The sequence below is a fragment of the Petromyzon marinus genome, unplaced genomic scaffold (assembly GCF_048934315.1).
Source record: "Petromyzon marinus isolate PM22_M1 ecotype Great Lakes invasive population unplaced genomic scaffold, UKy_Petmar_22M1.pri1.0 PM_G_Scaffold_43, whole genome shotgun sequence".
Lineage (NCBI taxonomy): Eukaryota > Metazoa > Chordata > Hyperoartia > Petromyzontiformes > Petromyzontidae > Petromyzon > Petromyzon marinus.
Genome location: NW_027422995.1, coordinates 1,847,501 through 1,865,000, shown reverse-complemented (window position 1 = coordinate 1,865,000; position 17,500 = coordinate 1,847,501).

Genomic DNA, 17,500 nt, shown 5'->3' with positions numbered 1-17,500 from the left:
GTCCACAGACCTGTTGGCTCTGTAGGCAAACTGAAGGGGGTCCAGGAGAGGGTCTGTGATGGCTTTGAGGTGTGCCAGGAGCAGGCGCTCAAAAGACTTCATTACCACAGATGTAAGGGCGACCGGTCTGTAATCATTTAGTCCTGTTGGCCTTAGCTTTTTGGGCACAGCGATGATGGTGGAGGACTTGAGACAGGCTGGTACATGGCATGTCTCCAGGGAGGTGTTAAAGATGTTGGTGAACACCGGAGACAGCTGGTCAGCGCAGTGCCTGAGGGTGGCTGGAGAGACAGAGTCCGGCCCGGCTGCTTTGCGTGGATTCTGCCTCTTGAAAAGCCCATTAACTTCTCCCTCCTGAAAGGAGAGAGTCGTTTCTGTAGTATGGGTGGGGGATGGGGCCTCTTGGGTGGGAAGGGGTGGTTCAGGACAGTCCAATTGTCTTTCAAATCTACGGTAGAACTCGTTCAGGTCGTTGGCTAGGCGGGAGTCGTTAGTGGTGTGGGGCGCTCTGGGTTTGTAGTTGGTGATGTGCCTGAGCCCTTTGGCAGACAGAAGCAGCGTCGTTAGTAGAGAACTGGTGTTTTAGTGTCTCTGAGTACAGTCGTTTAGCCTCTCTCACCGCTTTGCTAAACCTGTTCTTCGACTCCTTGAATCTGTCTCTATCCCCACTCCTAAACGCTTCCTCCTTCTCCAACCTCAACCTTTTGAGCTTTGCTGAGAACCAGGGCTTGTTGTTGTTAAAGTTCACCCTGGTACGTGTTGGGATACAGCAGTCCTCACAGAAGCTGATGTAGGACGTCACAGCCTCTGTGAGTTAATCCAGACTATTGGTAGCAGTCGTGAACATATCCCAGTCAGTACAGTCTAAGCACGCCCGCAAATCTTCCACAGCCTCACAGGTCCACTGTTTAGATGTCCTCACAGCAGGTTTACAGAGTTTTAGTTGCTGCCTGTATGCACGAATCAGGTGGACCAAGGGAGTTCTGTGCGAGCCGAACAGCCCCGTGACCCACAAGAGAAACATCCCCGCCAAATTCGAGCGTTTGACGGGGTCTATCCGTGAAAAAATATTCACGTTTTTGAGTGCACATGCATTTCTGCTGCAAATGCCTCTGGAAGTTTCATGCCGTTCGTATGCCAATTGTGGCAACACGAAAATGACCCGTTTTCCCATTCCGAGGGATTTCTGTGCGACCCTAACAGCCCCGTGAGCCACAAGAGACACATCCCCGCCAATTTCTAGCGTTTCACGGGGTCTATCCGTGAAAAATATAGACGTTTTTGAGTGCACATGCATTTCTGCTGCAGATGCCTCTGGAAGTTTCATGCCGTTCGTACGCAATGTGGCAACACGAAAATGACCCCTTTTCCCATTCCGAGGGATTTCTGTGCGACCCTAACTAACAGCGCCCGTGAGCCACAAGAGAGACATCCCCGCCAATTTATAGCGTTTCACGGGGTCTATCCGTGAAAAATATAGACGTTTTTGAGTGCACATGCATTCCTGCTGCAAATGCCTCTGGAAGTTTCATGCCGTTCCTATGCAATGTGGCCACACAAAAATGACCCGTTTTCCCATTCCGAGGCATTTCTGTGCGACCCTAACAGCCCCGTGAGCCACAAGAGAGACATCCCCGCCAACTTCTAGCGTTTGACGGGGTCTATGCGTGAAAAATATTAAAATTTTTGAGTGCACGTGCCTTTCTGCTGCAAATGCCTCTGGAAGTTTCATGGCGTTCCTATGCAATGTGGCAACACGAAAATGACCCCTTTTCCCATTCCGAGGGAGTTCTGTGCCACCCTAACAGCCCCGTGAGCCACAAGAGACACATCCCCGCCAATTTCTAGCGTTTCACGGGGTCTATCCGTGAAACATATAGAAGTTTTTGAGTGCACATGCATTCCTGCTGCAAATGCCTCTGGAAGTTTCATGCGGTTCGTATGCAATGTGGCAACACGAAAATGACCCGTTTTCCCATTCCCAGGGATTTCTGTGCGACCCGAACAGCCCCGTGAGCCACAAGAGACACATCCCCACCAATTTCTAGCGTTTCACGGGGTCTATCCGTGAAAAATATCAATTTTTTTTGACTGCACATGCATTTCTGCTGCAAATGCCTCTGGAAGTTGCATGCGGTTTGCATGCAATGTGGCGACACGAAAATGACCCGTTTTCCCATTCCGAGGGATTTCTGTGCCACCCTAACAGCCCCGTGAGCCACAAGAGAGACATCCTCGCCAATTTCTAGCGTATCACGGGGTCTATCCGTGAGAAATATTCACTTTTTTGAGTGCACATGCATTCCTGCTGCAAATGCCTCTGGAAGTTTCATGCGGTTCGTATGCAATGTGGCGACACGAAAATGACCCGTTTTCCCATTCTGAGGGATTTCTGTGCCACCCTAACAGCCCCGTGAGCCACAAGAGAGACATCCCCGCCCACTTCTAGCGTTTCACGGGGTCTCTCCGTGAAAAATATCACATTTTTTGAGTGCACATGCATTCCTGCTGCAAATGCCTCTGGAAGTTTCATGCGGTTCGCATGCAATGTGGCGACACGAAAATGACCCGTTTTTTCCCATTCCGAGGGATTTCTGTGCCACCCTAACAGCCCCGTGAGCCACAAGAGACACATCCCCGCCAATTTCTAGCGTTTCACGGGGTCTATCCGTGAAAAATATTCAATTTTTTGACTGCACATGCATTTCTGCTGCAAATGCCTCTGGAAGTTTCATGCGGTTCGCATGCAATGTGGCGACACGAAAATGACCCGTTTTCCCATTCCGAGGGATTTCTGTGCGACCCTAACAGCCCCGTGAGCCACAAGAGAGACATCGCCGCCAATTTCTAGCGTTTCACGGGGTCTATCCGTGAAAAATATTCACTTTTTTGACTGCACATGCATTCCTGCTGCAAATGCCTCTGGAAGTTTCATGCCGTTCGCATGCAATGTGGCGACACGAAAATGACCCGTTTTCCCATTCCGAGGGATTTCTGTGCGACCCTAACAGCCCCGTGAGCCACAAGAGACACATCCCCGCCAATTTCTAGCGTTTCACGGGGTCTATCCGTGAAAAATATAGACGTTTTTGAGTGCACATGCATTTCTGCTGCAGATGCCTCTGGAAGTTTCATGCCGTTCGTACGCAATGTGGCAACACGAAAATGACCCGTTTTCCCATTCCGAGGGATTTCTGTGCCACCCTAACAGCCCCGTGAGCCACAAGAGAGACATCCCCGCCAATTTCTAGCGTATCACGGGGTCTATCCGTGAGAAATATTCACTTTTTTGAGTGCACATGCATTCCTGCTGCAAATGCCTCTGGAAGTTTCATGCGGTTCGTATGCAATGTGGCGACACGAAAATGACCCGTTTTCCCATTCTGAGGGATTTCTGTGCCACCCTAACAGCCCCGTGAGCCACAAGAGAGACATCCCCGCCCACTTCTAGCGTTTCACGGGGTCTCTCCGTGAAAAATATCACATTTTTTGAGTGCACATGCATTCCTGCTGCAAATGCCTCTGGAAGTTTCATGCGGTTCGCATGCAATGTGGCGACACGAAAATGACCCGTTTTTTCCCATTCCGAGGGATTTCTGTGCCACCCTAACAGCCCCGTGAGCCACAAGAGACACATCCCCGCCAATTTCTAGCGTTTCACGGGGTCTATCCGTGAAAAATATTCAATTTTTTGACTGCACATGCATTTCTGCTGCAAATGCCTCTGGAAGTTTCATGCGGTTCGCATGCAATGTGGCGACACGAAAATGACCCGTTTTCCCATTCCGAGGGATTTCTGTGCGACCCTAACAGCCCCGTGAGCCACAAGAGAGACATCGCCGCCAATTTCTAGCGTTTCACGGGGTCTATCCGTGAAAAATATTCACTTTTTTGACTGCACATGCATTCCTGCTGCAAATGCCTCTGGAAGTTTCATGCCGTTCGCATGCAATGTGGCGACACGAAAATGACCCGTTTTCCCATTCCGAGGGATTTCTGTGCGACCCTAACAGCCCCGTGAGCCACAAGAGACACATCCCCGCCAATTTCTAGTGTTTCACGGGGTCTATCCGTGAAAAATATAGACGTTTTTGAGTGCACATGCATTTCTGCTGCAGATGCCTCTGGAAGTTTCATGCCGTTCGTACGCAATGTGGCAACACGAAAATGACCCCTTTTCCCATTCCGAGGGATTTCTGTGCGACCCTAACTAACAGCGCCCGTGAGCCACAAGAGAGACATCCCCGCCAATTTATAGCGTTTCACGGGGTGTATCCGTGAAAAATATAGACGTTTTTGAGTGCACGTGCATTCCTGCTGCAAATGCCTCTGGAAGTTTCATGCCGTTCCTATGCAATGTGGCCACACAAAAATGACCCGTTTTCCCATTCCGAGGCATTTCTGTGCGACCCTAACAGCCCCGTGAGCCACAAGAGAGACATCCCCGCCAACTTCTAGCGTTTGACGGGGTCTATGCGTGAAAAATATCAATTTTTTTTGACTGCACATGCATTTCTGCTGCAAATGCCTCTGGAAGTTGCATGCGGTTCGCATGCAATGTGGCGACACGAAAATGACCCGTTTTCCCATTCCGAGGGATTTCTGTGCCACCCTAACAGCCCCGTGAGCCACAAGAGAGACATCCCCGCCAATTTCTAGCGTATCACGGGGTCTATCCGTGAGAAATATTCACTTTTTTGAGTGCACATGCATTCCTGCTGCAAATGCCTCTGGAAGTTTCATGCGGTTCGTATGCAATGTGGCGACACGAAAATGACCCGTTTTCCCATTCTGAGGGATTTCTGTGCCACCCTAACAGCCCCGTGAACCACAAGAGAGACATCCCCGCCCACTTCTAGCGTTTCACGGGGTCTCTCCGTGAAAAATATCACATTTTTTGAGTGCACATGCATTCCTGCTGCAAATGCCTCTGGAAGTTTCATGCGGTTCGCATGCAATGTGGCGACACGAAAATGAAACGTTTTTTCCCATTCCGAGGGATTTCTGTGCCACCCTAACAGCCCCGTGAGCCACAAGAGAGACATCGCCGCCAATTTCTAGCGTTTCACGGGGTCTATCCGTGAAAAATATCACATTTTTTGAGTGCACATGCATTCCTGCTGCAAATGCCTCTGGAAGTTTCATGCGGTTCGCATGCAATGTGGCGACACGAAAATGACCCGTTTTCCCATTCCGAGGGATTTCTGTGCGACCCTAACAGCCCCGTGAGCCACAAGAGAGACATCGCCGCCAATTTCTAGCGTTTCACGGGGTCTATCCGTGAAAAATATTCACTTTTTTGACTGCACATGCATTCCTGCTGCAAATGCCTCTGGAAGTTTCATGCCGTTCGCATGCAATGTGGCGACACGAAAATGACCCGTTTTCCCATTCCGAGGGATTTCTGTGCGACCCTAACAGCCCCGTGAGCCACAAGAGACACATCCCCGCCAATTTCTAGCGTTTCACGAGGTCTATCCGTGAAAAATATAGACGTTTTTGAGTGCACATGCATTTCTGCTGCAGATGCCTCTGGAAGTTTCATGCCGTTCGTACGCAATGTGGCAACACGAAAATGACCCCTTTTCCCATTCCGAGGGATTTCTGTGCGACCCTAACTAACAGCGCCCGTGAGCCACAAGAGAGACATCCCCGCCAATTTATAGCGTTTCACGGGGTGTATCCGTGAAAAATATAGACGTTTTTGAGTGCACGTGCATTCCTGCTGCAAATGCCTCTGGAAGTTTCATGCCGTTCCTATGCAATGTGGCCACACAAAAATGACCCGTTTTCCCATTCCGAGGCATTTCTGTGCGACCCTAACAGCCCCGTGAGCCACAAGAGAGACATCCCCGCCAACTTCTAGCGTTTGACGGGGTCTATGCGTGAAAAATATCAATTTTTTTTGACTGCACATGCATTTCTGCTGCAAATGCCTCTGGAAGTTGCATGCGGTTCGCATGCAATGTGGCGACACGAAAATGACCCGTTTTCCCATTCCGAGGGATTTCTGTGCCACCCTAACAGCCCCGTGAGCCACAAGAGAGACATCCCCGCCAATTTCTAGCGTATCACGGGGTCTATCCGTGAGAAATATTCACTTTTTTGAGTGCACATGCATTCCTGCTGCAAATGCCTCTGGAAGTTTCATGCGGTTCGTATGCAATGTGGCGACACGAAAATGACCCGTTTTCCCATTCTGAGGGATTTCTGTGCCACCCTAACAGCCCCGTGAACCACAAGAGAGACATCCCCGCCCACTTCTAGCGTTTCACGGGGTCTCTCCGTGAAAAATATCACATTTTTTGAGTGCACATGCATTCCTGCTGCAAATGCCTCTGGAAGTTTCATGCGGTTCGCATGCAATGTGGCGACACGAAAATGAAACGTTTTTTCCCATTCCGAGGGATTTCTGTGCCACCCTAACAGCCCCGTGAGCCACAAGAGAGACATCGCCGCCAATTTCTAGCGTTTCACGGGGTCTATCCGTGAAAAATATCACATTTTTTGAGTGCACATGCATTCCTGCTGCAAATGCCTCTGGAAGTTTCATGCGGTTCGCATGCAATGTGGCGACACGAAAATGACCCGTTTTCCCATTCCGAGGGATTTCTGTGCGACCCTAACAGCCCCGTGAGCCACAAGAGAGACATCGCCGCCAATTTCTAGCGTTTCACGGGGTCTATCCGTGAAAAATATTCACTTTTTTGACTGCACATGCATTCCTGCTGCAAATGCCTCTGGAAGTTTCATGCCGTTCGCATGCAATGTGGCGACACGAAAATGACCCGTTTTCCCATTCCGAGGGATTTCTGTGCGACCCTAACAGCCCCGTGAGCCACAAGAGACACATCCCCGCCAATTTCTAGCGTTTCACGAGGTCTATCCGTGAAAAATATAGACGTTTTTGAGTGCACATGCATTTCTGCTGCAGATGCCTCTGGAAGTTTCATGCCGTTCGTACGCAATGTGGCAACACGAAAATGACCCCTTTTCCCATTCCGAGGGATTTCTGTGCGACCCTAACTAACAGCGCCCGTGAGCCACAAGAGAGACATCCCCGCCAATTTATAGCGTTTCACGGGGTCTATCCGTGAAAAATATAGACGTTTTTGAGTGCACATGCATTCCTGCTGCAAATGCCTCTGGAAGTTTCATGCCGTTCCTATGCAATGTGGCCACACAAAAATGACCCGTTTTCCCATTCCGAGGCATTTCTGTGCGACCCTAACAGCCCCGTGAGCCACAAGAGAGACATCCCCGCCAACTTCTAGCGTTTGACGAGGTCTATGCGTGAAAAATATTAAAATTTTTGAGTGCACGTGCCTTTCTGCTGCAAATGCCTCTGGAAGTTTCATGGCGTTCCTATGCAATGTGGCAACACAAAAATGACCCGTTTTCCCATTCCGAGGCATTTCTGTGCGACCCTAACAGCCCCGTGAGCCACAAGAGAGACATCCCCGCCAACTTCTAGCGTTTGACGGGGTCTATGCGTGAAAAATATCAATTTTTTTTGACTGCACATGCATTTCTGCTGCAAATGCCTCTGGAAGTTGCATGCGGTTCGCACGCAATGTGGCGACACGAAAATAACCCGTTTTCCCATTCCGAGGGATTTCTGTGCCACCCTAACAGCCCCGTGAGCCACAAGAGAGACATCCCCCCCAATTTCTAGCGTATCACGGGGTCTATCCGTGAGAAATATTCACTTTTTTGAGTGCACATGCATTCCTGCTGCAAATGCCTCTGGAAGTTTCATGCGGTTCGTATGCAATGTGGCGACACGAAAATGACCCGTTTTCCCATTCTGAGGGATTTCTGTGCCACCCTAACAGCCCCGTGAGCCACAAGAGAGACATCCCCGCCCACTTCTAGCGTTTCACGGGGTCTCTCCGTGAAAAATATCACATTTTTTGAGTGCACATGCATTCCTGCTGCAAATGCCTCTGGAAGTTTCATGCGGTTCGCATGCAATGTGGCGACACGAAAATGACCCGTTTTTTCCCATTCCGAGGGATTTCTGTGCCACCCTAACAGCCCCGTGAGCCACAAGAGACACATCCCCGCCAATTTCTAGCGTTTCACGAGGTCTATCCGTGAAAAATATTCACTTTTTTGACTGCACATGCATTCCTGCTGCAAATGCCTCTGGAAGTTTCATGCCGTTCGCATGCAATGTGGCGACACGAAAATGACCCGTTTTCCCATTCCGAGGGATTTCTGTGCGACCCTAACAGCCCCGTGAGCCACAAGAGACACATCCCCGCCAATTTCTAGCGTTTCACGGGGTCTATCCGTGAAAAATATAGACGTTTTTGAGTGCACATGCATTTCTGCTGCAGATGCCTCTGGAAGTTTCATGCCGTTCGTACGCAATGTGGCAACACGAAAATGACCCCTTTTCCCATTCCGAGGGATTTCTGTGCGACCCTAACTAACAGCGCCCGTGAGCCACAAGAGAGACATCCCCGCCAATTTATAGCGTTTCACGGGGTCTATCCGTGAAAAATATAGACGTTTTTGAGTGCACATGCATTCCTGCTGCAAATGCCTCTGGAAGTTTCATGCCGTTCCTATGCAATGTGGCCACACAAAAATGACCCGTTTTCCCATTCCGAGGCATTTCTGTGCGACCCTAACAGCCCCGTGAGCCACAAGAGAGACATCCCCGCCAACTTCTAGCGTTTGACGAGGTCTATGCGTGAAAAATATTAAAATTTTTGAGTGCACGTGCCTTTCTGCTGCAAATGCCTCTGGAAGTTTCATGGCGTTCCTATGCAATGTGGCAACACAAAAATGACCCGTTTTCCCATTCCGAGGCATTTCTGTGCGACCCTAACAGCCCCGTGAGCCACAAGAGAGACATCCCCGCCAACTTCTAGCGTTTGACGGGGTCTATGCGTGAAAAATATCAATTTTTTTTGACTGCACATGCATTTCTGCTGCAAATGCCTCTGGAAGTTGCATGCGGTTCGCACGCAATGTGGCGACACGAAAATGACCCGTTTTCCCATTCCGAGGGATTTCTGTGCCACCCTAACAGCCCCGTGAGCCACAAGAGAGACATCCCCGCCAATTTCTAGCGTATCACGGGGTCTATCCGTGAGAAATATTCACTTTTTTGAGTGCACATGCATTCCTGCTGCAAATGCCTCTGGAAGTTTCATGCGGTTCGTATGCAATGTGGCGACACGAAAATGACCCGTTTTCCCATTCTGAGGGATTTCTGTGCCACCCTAACAGCCCCGTGAGCCACAAGAGAGACATCCCCGCCCACTTCTAGCGTTTCACGGGGTCTCTCCGTGAAAAATATCACATTTTTTGAGTGCACATGCATTCCTGCTGCAAATGCCTCTGGAAGTTTCATGCGGTTCGCATGCAATGTGGCGACACGAAAATGACCCGTTTTTTCCCATTCCGAGGGATTTCTGTGCCACCCTAACAGCCCCGTGAGCCACAAGAGACACATCCCCGCCAATTTCTAGCGTTTCACGGGGTCTATCCGTGAAAAATATTCAATTTTTTGACTGCACATGCATTTCTGCTGCAAATGCCTCTGGAAGTTTCATGCGGTTCGCATGCAATGTGGCGACACGAAAATGACCCGTTTTCCCATTCCGAGGGATTTCTGTGCGACCCTAACAGCCCCGTGAGCCACAAGAGAGACATCGCCGCCAATTTCTAGCGTTTCACGGGGTCTATCCGTGAAAAATATTCACTTTTTTGACTGCACATGCATTCCTGCTGCAAATGCCTCTGGAAGTTTCATGCGGTTCGTATGCAATGTGGCGACACGAAAATGACCCGTTTTCCCATTCTGAGGGATTTCTGTGCCACCCTAACAGCCCCGTGAGCCACAAGAGAGACATCCCCGCCCACTTCTAGCGTTTCACGGGGTCTCTCCGTGAAAAATATCACATTTTTTGAGTGCACATGCATTCCTGCTGCAAATGCCTCTGGAAGTTTCATGCGGTTCGCATGCAATGTGGCGACACGAAAATGACCCGTTTTTTCCCATTCCGAGGGATTTCTGTGCCACCCTAACAGCCCCGTGAGCCACAAGAGACACATCCCCGCCAATTTCTAGCGTTTCACGGGGTCTATCCGTGAAAAATATTCAATTTTTTGACTGCACATGCATTTCTGCTGCAAATGCCTCTGGAAGTTTCATGCGGTTCGCATGCAATGTGGCGACACGAAAATGACCCGTTTTCCCATTCCGAGGGATTTCTGTGCGACCCTAACAGCCCCGTGAGCCACAAGAGAGACATCGCCGCCAATTTCTAGCGTTTCACGGGGTCTATCCGTGAAAAATATTCACTTTTTTGACTGCACATGCATTCCTGCTGCAAATGCCTCTGGAAGTTTCATGCCGTTCGCATGCAATGTGGCGACACGAAAATGACCCGTTTTCCCATTCCGAGGGATTTCTGTGCGACCCTAACAGCCCGTGAGCCACAAGAGACACATCCCCGCCAATTTCTAGCGTTTCACGGGGTCTATCCGTGAAAAATATAGACGTTTTTGAGTGCACATGCATTTCTGCTGCAGATGCCTCTGGAAGTTTCATGCCGTTCGTACGCAATGTGGCAACACGAAAATGACCCGTTTTCCCATTCCGAGGGATTTCTGTGCCACCCTAACAGCCCCGTGAGCCACAAGAGAGACATCCCCGCCAATTTCTAGCGTATCACGGGGTCTATCCGTGAGAAATATTCACTTTTTTGAGTGCACATGCATTCCTGCTGCAAATGCCTCTGGAAGTTTCATGCGGTTCGTATGCAATGTGGCGACACGAAAATGACCCGTTTTCCCATTCTGAGGGATTTCTGTGCCACCCTAACAGCCCCGTGAGCCACAAGAGAGACATCCCCGCCCACTTCTAGCGTTTCACGGGGTCTCTCCGTGAAAAATATCACATTTTTTGAGTGCACATGCATTCCTGCTGCAAATGCCTCTGGAAGTTTCATGCGGTTCGCATGCAATGTGGCGACACGAAAATGACCCGTTTTTTCCCATTCCGAGGGATTTCTGTGCCACCCTAACAGCCCCGTGAGCCACAAGAGACACATCCCCGCCAATTTCTAGCGTTTCACGGGGTCTATCCGTGAAAAATATTCAATTTTTTGACTGCACATGCATTTCTGCTGCAAATGCCTCTGGAAGTTTCATGCGGTTCGCATGCAATGTGGCGACACGAAAATGACCCGTTTTCCCATTCCGAGGGATTTCTGTGCGACCCTAACAGCCCCGTGAGCCACAAGAGAGACATCGCCGCCAATTTCTAGCGTTTCACGGGGTCTATCCGTGAAAAATATTCACTTTTTTGACTGCACATGCATTCCTGCTGCAAATGCCTCTGGAAGTTTCATGCCGTTCGCATGCAATGTGGCGACACGAAAATGACCCGTTTTCCCATTCCGAGGGATTTCTGTGCGACCCTAACAGCCCCGTGAGCCACAAGAGACACATCCCCGCCAATTTCTAGCGTTTCACGGGGTCTATCCGTGAAAAATATAGACGTTTTTGAGTGCACATGCATTTCTGCTGCAGATGCCTCTGGAAGTTTCATGCCGTTCGTACGCAATGTGGCAACACGAAAATGACCCCTTTTCCCATTCCGAGGGATTTCTGTGCGACCCTTACTAACAGCGCCCGTGAGCCACAAGAGAGACATCCCCGCCAATTTATAGCGTTTCACGGGGTCTATCCGTGAAAAATATAGACGTTTTTGAGTGCACATGCATTCCTGCTGCAAATGCCTCTGGAAGTTTCATGCCGTTCCTATGCAATGTGGCCACACAAAAATGACCCGTTTTCCCATTCCGAGGCATTTCTGTGCGACCCTAACAGCCCCGTGAGCCACAAGAGAGACATCCCCGCCAACTTCTAGCGTTTGACGGGGTCTATGCGTGAAAAATATCAATTTTTTTTGACTGCACATGCATTTCTGCTGCAAATGCCTCTGGAAGTTGCATGCGGTTCGCATGCAATGTGGCGACACGAAAATGACCCGTTTTCCCATTCCGAGGGATTTCTGTGCCACCCTAACAGCCCCGTGAGCCACAAGAGAGACATCCCCGCCAATTTCTAGCGTATCACGGGGTCTATCCGTGTGAAATATTCACTTTTTTGAGTGCACATGCATTCCTGCTGCAAATGCCTCTGGAAGTTTCATGCGGTTCGTATGCAATGTGGCGACACGAAAATGACCCGTTTTCCCATTCTGAGGGATTTCTGTGCCACCCTAACAGCCCCGTGAACCACAAGAGAGACATCCCCGCCCACTTCTAGCGTTTCACGGGGTCTCTCCGTGAAAAATATCACATTTTTTGAGTGCACATGCATTCCTGCTGCAAATGCCTCTGGAAGTTTCATGCGGTTCGCATGCAATGTGGCGACACGAAAATGACCCGTTTTTTCCCATTCCGAGGGATTTCTGTGCCACCCTAACAGCCCCGTGAGCCACAAGAGACACATCCCCGCCAATTTCTAGCGTTTCACGGGGTCTATCCGTGAAAAATATTCAATTTTTTGACTGCACATGCATTTCTGCTGCAAATGCCTCTGGAAGTTTCATGCGGTTCGCATGCAATGTGGCGACACGAAAATGACCCGTTTTCCCATTCCGAGGGATTTCTGTGCGACCCTAACAGCCCCGTGAGCCACAAGAGACACATCCCCGCCAATTTCTAGCGTTTCACGGGGTCTATCCATGAAAAATATAGACGTTTTTGAGTGCACATGCATTTCTGCTGCAGATGCCTCTGGAAGTTTCATGCCGTTCGTACGCAATGTGGCAACACGAAAATGACCCCTTTTCCCATTCCGAGGGATTTCTGTGCGACCCTAACTAACAGCGCCCGTGAGCCACAAGAGAGACATCCCCGCCAATTTATAGCGTTTCACGGGGTCTATCCGTGAAAAATATAGACGTTTTTGAGTGCACATGCATTCCTGCTGCAAATGCCTCTGGAAGTTTCATGCCGTTCCTATGCAATGTGGCCACACAAAAATGACCCGTTTTCCCATTCCGAGGCATTTCTGTGCGACCCTAACAGCCCCGTGAGCCACAAGAGAGACATCCCCGCCAACTTCTAGCGTTTGACGGGGTCTATCCGTGAAAAATATCAATTTTTTTTGACTGCACATGCATTTCTGCTGCAAATGCCTCTGGAAGTTGCATGCGGTTCGCATGCAATGTGGCGACACGAAAATGACCCGTTTTCCCATTCCGAGGGATTTCTGTGCCACCCTAACAGCCCCGTGAGCCACAAGAGAGACATCCCCGCCAATTTCTAGCGTATCACGGGGTCTATCCGTGAGAAATATTCACTTTTTTGAGTGCACATGCATTCCTGCTGCAAATGCCTCTGGAAGTTTCATGCGGTTCGTATGCAATGTGGCGACACGAAAATGACCCGTTTTCCCATTCTGAGGGATTTCTGTGCCACTCTAACAGCCCCGTGAGCCACAAGAGAGACATCCCCGCCCACTTCTAGCGTTTCACGGGGTCTCTCCGTGAAAAATATCACATTTTTTGAGTGCACATGCATTCCTGCTGCAAATGCCTCTGGAAGTTTCATGCGGTTCGCATGCAATGTGGCGACACGAAAATGACCCGTTTTTTCCCATTCCGAGGGATTTCTGTGCCACCCTAACAGCCCCGTGAGCCACAAGAGACACATCCCCGCCAATTTCTAGCGTTTCACGGGGTCTATCCGTGAAAAATATTCAATTTTTTGACTGCACATGCATTTCTGCTGCAAATGCCTCTGGAAGTTTCATGCGGTTCGCATGCAATGTGGCGACACGAAAATGACCCGTTTTCCCATTCCGAGGGATTTCTGTGCGACCCTAACAGCCCCGTGAGCCACAAGAGAGACATCGCCGCCAATTTCTAGCGTTTCACGGGGTCTATCCGTGAAAAATATTCACTTTTTTGACTGCACATGCATTCCTGCTGCAAATGCCTCTGGAAGTTTCATGCCGTTCGCATGCAATATGGCAACACGAAAATGACCCGTTTTCCCATTCCGAGGGATTTCTGTGCCACCCTAACAGCCCCGTGAGCCACAAGAGCGACATCCCCGCCAATTTCTAGCGTATCACGGGGTCTATCCGTGAGAAATATTCACTTTTTTGAGTGCACATGCATTCCTGCTGCAAATGCCTCTGGAAGTTTCATGCGGTTCGTATGCAATGTGGCGACACGAAAATGACCCGTTTTCCCATTCTGAGGGATTTCTGTGCCACCCTAACAGCCCCGTGAACCACAAGAGAGACATCCCCGCCCACTTCTAGCGTTTCACGGGGTCTCTCCGTGAAAAATATCACATTTTTTGAGTGCACATGCATTCCTGCTGCAAATGCCTCTGGAAGTTTCATGCGGTTCGCATGCAATGTGGCGACACGAAAATGACCCGTTTTTTCCCATTCCGAGGGATTTCTGTGCCACCCTAACAGCCCCGTGAGCCACAAGAGACACATCCCCGCCAATTTCTAGCGTTTCACGGGGTCTATCCGTGAAAAATATTCAATTTTTTGACTGCACATGCATTTCTGCTGCAAATGCCTCTGGAAGTTTCATGCGGTTCGCATGCAATGTGGCGACACGAAAATGACCCGTTTTCCCATTCCGAGGGATTTCTGTGCGACCCTAACAGCCCCGTGAGCCACAAGAGACACATCCCCGCCAATTTCTAGCGTTTCACGGGGTCTATCCGTGAAAAATATAGACGTTTTTGAGTGCACATGCATTTCTGCTGCAGATGCCTCTGGAAGTTTCATGCCGTTCGTACGCAATGTGGCAACACGAAAATGACCCCTTTTCCCATTCCGAGGGATTTCTGTGCGACCCTAACTAACAGCGCCCGTGAGCCACAAGAGAGACATCCCCGCCAATTTATAGCGTTTCACGGGGTCTATCCGTGAAAAATATAGACGTTTTTGAGTGCACATGCATTCCTGCTGCAAATGCCTCTGGAAGTTTCATGCCGTTCCTATGCAATGTGGCCACACAAAAATGACCCGTTTTCCCATTCCGAGGCATTTCTGTGCGACCCTAACAGCCCCGTGAGCCACAAGAGAGACATCCCCGCCAACTTCTAGCGTTTGACGGGGTCTATGCGTGAAAAATATCAATTTTTTTTGACTGCACATGCATTTCTGCTGCAAATGCCTCTGGAAGTTGCATGCGGTTCGCATGCAATGTGGCGACACGAAAATGACCCGTTTTCCCATTCCGAGGGATTTCTGTGCCACCCTAACAGCCCCGTGAGCCACAAGAGAGACATCCCCGCCAATTTCTAGCGTATCACGGGGTCTATCCGTGAGAAATATTCACTTTTTTGAGTGCACATGCATTCCTGCTGCAAATGCCTCTGGAAGTTTCATGCGGTTCGTATGCAATGTGGCGACACGAAAATGACCCGTTTTCCCATTCTGAGGGATTTCTGTGCCACCCTAACAGCCCCGTGAGCCACAAGAGAGACATCCCCGCCCACTTCTAGCGTTTCACGGGGTCTCTCCGTGAAAAATATCACATTTTTTGAGTGCACATGCATTCCTGCTGCAAATGCCTCTGGAAGTTTCATGCGGTTCGCATGCAATGTGGCGACACGAAAATGACCCGTTTTTTCCCATTCCGAGGGATTTCTGTGCCACCCTAACAGCCCCGTGAGCCACAAGAGACACATCCCCGCCAATTTCTAGCGTTTCACGGGGTCTATCCGTGAAAAATATTCAATTTTTTGACTGCACATGCATTTCTGCTGCAAATGCCTCTGGAAGTTTCATGCGGTTCGCATGCAATGTGGCGACACGAAAATGACCCGTTTTCCCATTCCGAGGGATTTCTGTGCGACCCTAACAGCCCCGTGAGCCACAAGAGACACATCCCCGCCAATTTCTAGCGTTTCACGGGGTCTATCCGTGAAAAATATAGACGTTTTTGAGTGCACATGCATTTCTGCTGCAGATGCCTCTGGAAGTTTCATGCCGTTCGTACGCAATGTGGCAACACGAAAATGACCCCTTTTCCCATTCCGAGGGATTTCTGTGCGACCCTAACTAACAGCGCCCGTGAGCCACAAGAGAGACATCCCCGCCAATTTATAGCGTTTCACGGGGTCTATCCGTGAAAAATATAGACGTTTTTGAGTGCACATGCATTCCTGCTGCAAATGCCTCTGGAAGTTTCATGCCGTTCCTATGCAATGTGGCCACACAAAAATGACCCGTTTTCCCATTCCGAGGCATTTCTGTGCGACCCTAACAGCCCCGTGAGCCACAAGAGAGACATCCCCGCCAACTTCTAGCGTTTGACGGGGTCTATGCGTGAAAAATATCAATTTTTTTTGACTGCACATGCATTTCTGCTGCAAATGCCTCTGGAAGTTGCATGCGGTTCGCATGCAATGTGGCGACACGAAAATGACCCGTTTTCCCATTCCGAGGGATTTCTGTGCCACCCTAACAGCCCCGTGAGCCACAAGAGAGACATCCCCGCCAATTTCTAGCGTATCACGGGGTCTATCCGTGAGAAATATTCACTTTTTTGAGTGCACATGCATTCCTGCTGCAAATGCCTCTGGAAGTTTCATGCGGTTCGTATGCAATGTGGCGACACGAAAATGACCCGTTTTTCCATTCCGAGGGATTTCTGTGCCACCCTAACAGCCCCGTGAGCCACAAGAGAGACATCCCCGCCCACTTCTAGCGTTTCACGGGGTCTCTCCGTGAAAAATATCACATTTTTTGAGTGCACATGCATTCCTGCTGCAAATGCCTCTGGAAGTTTCATGCGGTTCGCATGCAATGTGGCGACACGAAAATGACCCGTTTTTTCCCATTCCGAGGGATTTCTGTGCCACCCTAACAGCCCCGTGAGCCACAAGAGACACATCCCCGCCAATTTCTAGCGTTTCACGGGGTCTATCCGTGAAAAATATTCAATTTTTTGACTGCACATGCATTTCTGCTGCAAATGCCTCTGGAAGTTTCATGCGGTTCGCATGCAATGTGGCGACACGAAAATGACCCGTTTTCCCATTCCGAGGGATTTCTGTGCGACCCTAACAGCCCCGTGAGCCACAAGAGAGACATCGCCGCCAATTTCTAGCGTTTCACGGGGTCTATCCGTGAAAAATATTCACTTTTTTGACTGCACATGCATTCCTGCTGCAAATGCCTCTGGAAGTTTCATGCCGTTCGCATGCAATATGGCAACACGAAAATGACCCGTTTTCCCATTCCGAGGGATTTCTGTGCCACCCTAACAGCCCCGTGAGCCACAAGAGACACATCCCCGCCAATTTCTAGCGTTTTACGGGGTCTATCCGTAAAAATGTAGCACGCACCAAAACGAGAAAAGATTTCCATCGCACCTGCACTATTGTATGGACAATGGTAACCTCATGTGAGGACGAAGTGGTGTGCCGGCGGCAGGTTGTTTCCCACGATTTCCGTGAATGAGCGAGCATCTCGAGCTGTGTTACTC